General features: G+C 46.7%; 1 protein-coding gene across 2 annotated transcripts in view; it reads left to right on the top strand.

Annotated features, from left to right (window-relative positions):
- Positions 1 to 415: 415 nt before the first annotated feature.
- The window catches only part of gdpd5b (glycerophosphodiester phosphodiesterase domain containing 5b), a 39,789-nt gene continuing 33,763 nt past the window's right edge, over positions 416 to 6,441 (top strand). For both annotated transcript variants that reach the window (XR_014633384.1, XM_084466915.1), the window contains exon 1: positions 416 to 799. The gene's annotated coding sequence lies outside the window, so the exon portion shown is untranslated. The remainder of the gene's footprint in view (positions 800 to 6,441) is intronic.

Raw genomic sequence — 6,441 nt, 5'->3', positions numbered from 1 at the left:
GTGTGTGTGTGTGTGTGTGTGTGTGTGTGTGTGTGTGTGTGTGTGTGTGTGTGTGTGATTGTGTGTGTGGAGGGGGCGTCGGCGTGGGCTGGGGCGGGGCATGTGTGTGTGTGTGTGTGTGTGTGTGTGTGTGTGTGTGTGTGTGTGTGTGTGTGTGTGTGTGTGTGTGTGTGTGTGTGTGTGGGTGGGTGTGGGTGTGAATGTGTGTGTAAGTGCATTGTCTATTCCTCCTTAATAAGTTCGATATTAATTAACGGATTTAACGTTGGCCAAAGCCGCCTTGCAACCCCCCCGTAGCTTGGTGACGCTCTCTGCCTTTGCAATCGGGCCCGGCCAGGAGAGATAAAGACTGGACTCCGCCCCTCGGCGTCATTCTATTGAAGTAGCCGGCGTCACCGCTCTCTGCGCCCAGACTCACGGCGTGGCTCGGTGGGAGCACTCACTCAACCCTGTAGCCTACTGCAGCGCAGTGCATCTCTGACAACACTACCATTAACTATTTTACCACCACAGGGCAGCTCTATCAATTATTACACTTCGACCCCGTCCACGTCTTTTTTGTTTCCTTTCCTTCTTTTCTTTTTTACGCACGCTTTTTTCGTTCTTTAGAGGCAAACCGCTACGTTTTGTTTTGGTTTTCGGTGTTAGGGAAATATTTGTCAAGCCCTGCTGGAGTTACTACCACCGTTTGACACTTCTCACGACTTATCTGGAGAGGACCGAAGATAAGAGCCTAAACTCCGAGCCTCCCCCCCCCCACCCCCCTGTGGGAGAAGCAGAGGTGGGCGCGTCGAGACAGGTGCGTGTGGACTCACTGTGGGGTTTATGGTGCTCCCGTCCCGATCTGTTTGTTTTGAGTCAGAAGGTTTATTTGATTGTTTACATATAGAGGTCTAGGGTTTAGTTAGTATTGGCGATGAGTACAAAACAGCTTCCACCCAGCCCTTATATGGTGTTTCCTTCTCCATTGCTGTCCCACGTGAATTCTAATACTTGATAGTTTTATAAGGCACGTCCACTTATGTCATGTTGATTTTCATAGGGGAAACTATAATTTATATCACACTTCAAGGACACAAAGGCGAACTTCCTCTCCTGACCCCTAATATATAGGAGATATATCTTGTCACATGTAGGCCTATTTATCATTATCATAAGATCAAGCAATGACACTGACAATGATGTGCCATTGCTTGTGATTGTTAATTTTGGTGCACATACAAATTCCAGCTCGATAACTGGAGCTTTATTTCGCTTTTTTTCATTAGCATTAAGTAACCAAAATTGGATGCAAAATACGAAAGACAGCTGTTTATTCATTACTTTGTAGTGTTGACACAGTAGGGAAAGCATTTCTGGTGTAATAGAATGACCTGATTCGGTCTCTCTCTCACACACACACACACACACACACACACACCCCCTTTGGGAATGCAAAGACTCTTAAGTGTTTTGACTTGTGGTAGGCAAATAATCCCTAATCAGTCGCTCTGCCAATGAAGACGGCCTGATGAATCCTGAGTCAGCAGGGCTGGGACCCGGCACTCTAATATAAACTCTTTATCGACTTGCACTGTACGGTTCCTTGCTCAACACTGTGGCCAAGTCTATGCGGCTTACATAGCTGATCCCAAGGGAAACAGTTGCTGACAGGGGAATGCAAATCCTCCATAAATATGACAGACTGTTGTGGGTTTGTGTACAGACTTTACAGGGCCGATGCCCAAACATTTCTCTTCTCCCCATGTAACACAAGAGGCCAGGGGATCTCCATGTACGTCCTGGGTCGTGAGGGACGCCATTGGATCTCTGGAGGCCATGGGAGCGGTGTGCTTGTGACCGCTGGGCCCGCTGTGGGAGTGAGGGGACGCTCTGTAGTCCTCATCCATCACTCCTGCTTAACTCCCATCCATCCCCTCCCATCCTCATGTGCCACCAGGATGATGATGATGATGATGATGATGACTATGTTAAGAACACACCATTGAATCCTCCAATCGGCATTCAGTGTTATTTTTCAGTGAGATCACAGACTTTGAAACCAGTTAGTGTGGTCCAGCAACGGCGTTTATGATTCGGATTGATTATTTACTCATTAGAGCGGTCAGACTTCTTCTTGTAACCACGGCAAATCGATCCACCATTAGCTCTCGGACAGAGCATATCTTTTTGCTTGTCTGTGCTTAAAATAGAGCGTGGCTTTGAAACTCTTGAAAGTGTGGGTGTCCAGAGAGGCTGGGAGGTACCGAGTTATTATGTCACAGATGTTTTCAGGCAAAACACCTACTGGAAAACACACCCACTTGTTTTGGTTCATGAGGCCTTCCCAGGATTCGGACCATTTACAACAACAGGCAGCAGGGAGGGTCGTGAGAATCTTTTCCCACAGCCCTCCCTGGCTTTATGATTTGATTCTGGTGTTTTACCAGAGTGGTCACCCATGCGATGGTAGTGTTCATCCTCTACCATTGCTCTCCAAATGTTACTGCTACACATATTAGTTTGATCCTTCTCACACCTTCGTGGAAGCGGTAAAGCCAGGCTCTTGGAGTGCAACACTCTTGCCTCTTTAAAGCTTTGTTTATAGTCGTGTATGTCTCCGATGGCATGCGCTGGATGAGCATGCTATAGGTCCACTCTACGTACAGCCTTCAGGTTTCTGTGCAGTTATATAAACACCAACATTTGAAGGTTGTGTTTACACAATACATTTGCCCTTTTTGTGCTTGTTTTGTCCTCTAAACCACAATAACAATCAAATGGATGATGTGTAACCTTTTGTGTACACCTGCCTACGTACACTAGTACGTAGGTACTTACGTTATTCTGTGTATTTCCACTTCAACATCTGTAAATCGTCCTTAAAGCCCGCCTGGGTCTCACGACTTCATCTCCCACCTGGCCAATCAGAGCCGGCGATGACCTCTAAGTAGAAGACGCGACTATAGGAGTGTTGACGTACCCACAAGCCCCCCCCCCGCCCCCAAAACAGATGGTGCAGACGGTAATGAATCCGTATCCTCGACATAGCAACACATGACGCCCGTTACCTGCCTTTCTTTCTCGTTTGCTCAGTAATAAAGAGAGCCCAACCAGGGAGGTCCATTCCTCCGCACGGGGCAACACAGTCCCTCCCGCATCCAGGCTCGCTGCATGCCACAGATGCCTATGTCAGCTGTTTCCGCCCACTGCTGCCGGCCCCCGCAGCACCTATGATTAGGAGCCAAGCCCAATATTACTCCCCTACCTCCGCCCCCCCCCCCCCCCCCCCCCCCCCCCTCCCCCCGCCAGTGCAGGCAGACGGCTCCGGGGTGCAGACGGCTCCCCAGACATGACTCCCCGCCGCCGGCCCATTGTTGTTCTTTTTCCCCCCTCGGAGGATCCGAGGAGACCCTGCCGTGTGCGGTGGTGTTTGGTGTTGCGGGGGGGGAGGGGGGGTTCGGTGAAAAACAGTACAGGAGCAGTGTGAATAACAAAAGTTAATGTGCAGAGGGGCCCCGGTCTGAGGGGAAAGCCTCGGTCTTGTCTCTGAAGCCGGCCGGGACGAACGTTTGGGTCATGTGCAGCACGACGTGTGCACCCGTGGTGTCGCATTCTTCTTTTGATGGTTTCCGCAGGTGCTTCCCCCCGCCCCCCCGCTCCCCCACATGAAAAGCACTTGTTGTAGGAGGGGAGGGAGGGGGTGCTGCAGTGGGGGGGGGAGAGGCAGACATCCGCTAGGTCTGATCTAGTCTCTTGAGGGACTCCGAAGAATGGACTGAAAATATGATTGTTGTTTAGTCTGAAGACTCGTGTTGATGGTGGATGGCTCTGCCGGTCCGCCAGAGCAAACAACACGTACATAGCCGGAGTGGACTCTGCGTGGTCGGCTTGACCCTGTAACGTGATGGACGTCATAAATCCAAGAGCAGTTGCACAAGTTACCATGGGTATTTATTTTATGCATACAAAATGTCAACTCGACTTTTTGGAATTTATTTTACGGAAAGATTATAACTGCCAGAATATGAAAACATTTTGGACTTTGAAATAAAGTGTTTCTCTCTTATGAAACGTTGGAGTGAGGTTGCCAAACTAATTGAGAGGGTGCAGATGGCTGTATAATTCCACTCTTCCACCCATAAACATGTCATAATTCTGGCCGCTACTGACAAAATCTATGAATGAACACATGAATGCACAGTTGATTTATGTGGAGTGTTTGAGTGGCAAACGGCATACATGCTGAATGGGGCTCTTGATGTGGACACTCATCATACACACATCACCTTCTGTGAAGGACTCAAGCTTTTGCATATAGTAAGAAGAACAAGGGGGGAAAACACAACCCCCCCCCATGAAACCAAGACGATATTGCATTTTAACCTGCCTAAATCTGAGAAGAAAATAGTGATAACTTCACTTTAGTCAGTGATGGGATTCAACAGCAATTGTTTTTTAAGTGAAGCTAAATATGAAACATAGGTTAATTTCCAGGATCACTATAGGCACCTGCTCATTGAATGAAGGAACAACTTCATCAGGCTATGGTGTATAGGTAAAAAAAAAAATGAATACAGCGTGCGTCTGCGAGGAAGGGGGGGGGCTACAGAGAGCTACTTTTAAATTTCAGAACCTCTTTTAACGAGAGGAGGTTCTCCAGAGAACACGCACGCACACACCTTTTCTTCTATGTTTCCTCGTGACCCTTTCTTCCGAAGAAAGGGTTTCTCCCCCCTCTTCCATGCAATTTCAATTTTGCTTTTATTGCACAGTCCTCAAGCATTGTGTTCCTATTGAAGAGCAAACAGGCTTATCTTCATTGCCAACTCTTGCACCGGGCTCTTATACTGTATGTGATGTTTGTCGGCTCTGGCGGTTTGTCGTACGCATTAGTCACAGTTATACAAGAGTTAACGCTTGTATAACTGTGCTGTAGCCGGTGGTCACAGGGTTTTAGACAGCCGGGCCTCTTGGCAGCAATGTGAAAAGAAACATTTTCCAATGATTATTTATTTTTTATTTATTTATATATATATATATTATAATTATTGAAATATTGAGATTTCAATTGAAATCTATATCACCCTGACAACAGGGATGATGGCCACCATTTGGTTTTGTAACAGAATTACTTGCTTTCTTGTTGCAAGAACACATCTCATTTTGGCACTGATTGGGACGACTAAGAGAAGCTGGCCTCAGTCCCAGTACAAATACCATGGCTCTCGGCCTGCAAATCACTCTTTCTTTAAGTACAGGGGAATGACTTATAGGTTATAATGCACTCAAGTCACATTGGTGTACTGTAAAACTGCAGATTTCTTTTTTTTCTTTTTTTTTTACTGTCTGGAAAGGTTTCATTAACTTTTGATTAAATACTCCTGCTGCGATTAACTAGAGTGCCATTTTGGGCCCACCTCATTGCTCGATATCAATCTGGGGGCTGTGTCAGTCACTCGAGATGGTTTAAGTGTGTATCATGGCAACTGTAATTGTGTTCTTGCCTTCCCTCCGAGGGCTCGCACTGCTAATTTTCCTTGGGGCTCAGCAGAGGCTCTGATCACTGTCAGCCATCGCCCCTTCATGTCGGCATTGGGCACCACCCCCCCTTCAGACTCCCAGCTGTGTCCGTCTCTTGGGGATATTCTGAGTCTGGGACCCGGCCGTTGTAACGGTTTCTCATGTGTGCGAGACGAGCCTGGCGAGATCTGTTTTGTGGTTGTGTTTTTTGTGCGTTTTCTCCGTACATTTTAATGCTCTACACTCGACTTGGCACCTTTGCTGGATGTGTGGGAGTTTGCGCCGTGCACAGACGTTGTTTCCTCACCAGCAAGGAGTTGGACTGGGACACCTCTGTGGTTGATACTCCCTCCTCCACCACCACTGCAGTCGACTGAGCAAATGGTAGATTGTGTTCTGCTTCCTAGGCCAGTTTCAACCTGTGCTGTTCAAGGGTACTGAAGTGGTACATGGGATTGTATTCTTGAAATAGACATTTAGAATAATACAAAGAAATGGTATAATTGAAAGTAGATTTATATAAATAATGTCCAGAAAAATATAGTATTATGGCTTGATATTATTTCGAAAATAGTGTTTCTTTATGCATTCCATCATGTTTTCCATTGTTATGTCTTTCATTGATGTTTTGTGTTAGTTTGTGTTGGCTAAATAAACACACCCGGAGCGTAAGCAGTGTTGCTGACCTTTTCTTTCCACTGTTTCTCACTGGACAGTAATCCTTGTGTATAAAGGGGGCTCTTGCCCTTCAGCCATTGCATGTGTATTTATCTTTTTCATTAACATTTGCCAATCAGGAGGTTCGCCAAAGGTCTTGATGACGATTTATTGGTACACCTTAAGTCAAGGGTTGGAACTACTGTTTTGGTTGTCCACTCCTAATTGGTTTGGTAAATCTTAAACCCACGATGGGTATGCACCACTCCAGTTAAGAAATGT

This window comes from Micromesistius poutassou (assembly GCF_964030765.1).
Source record: "Micromesistius poutassou genome assembly, chromosome: 4".
Taxonomy (NCBI): Eukaryota; Metazoa; Chordata; class Actinopteri; order Gadiformes; family Gadidae; genus Micromesistius; species Micromesistius poutassou.
Note: the sequence above shows the minus strand (reverse complement) of the source record. Positions and strands in the feature narration are given on the sequence as shown.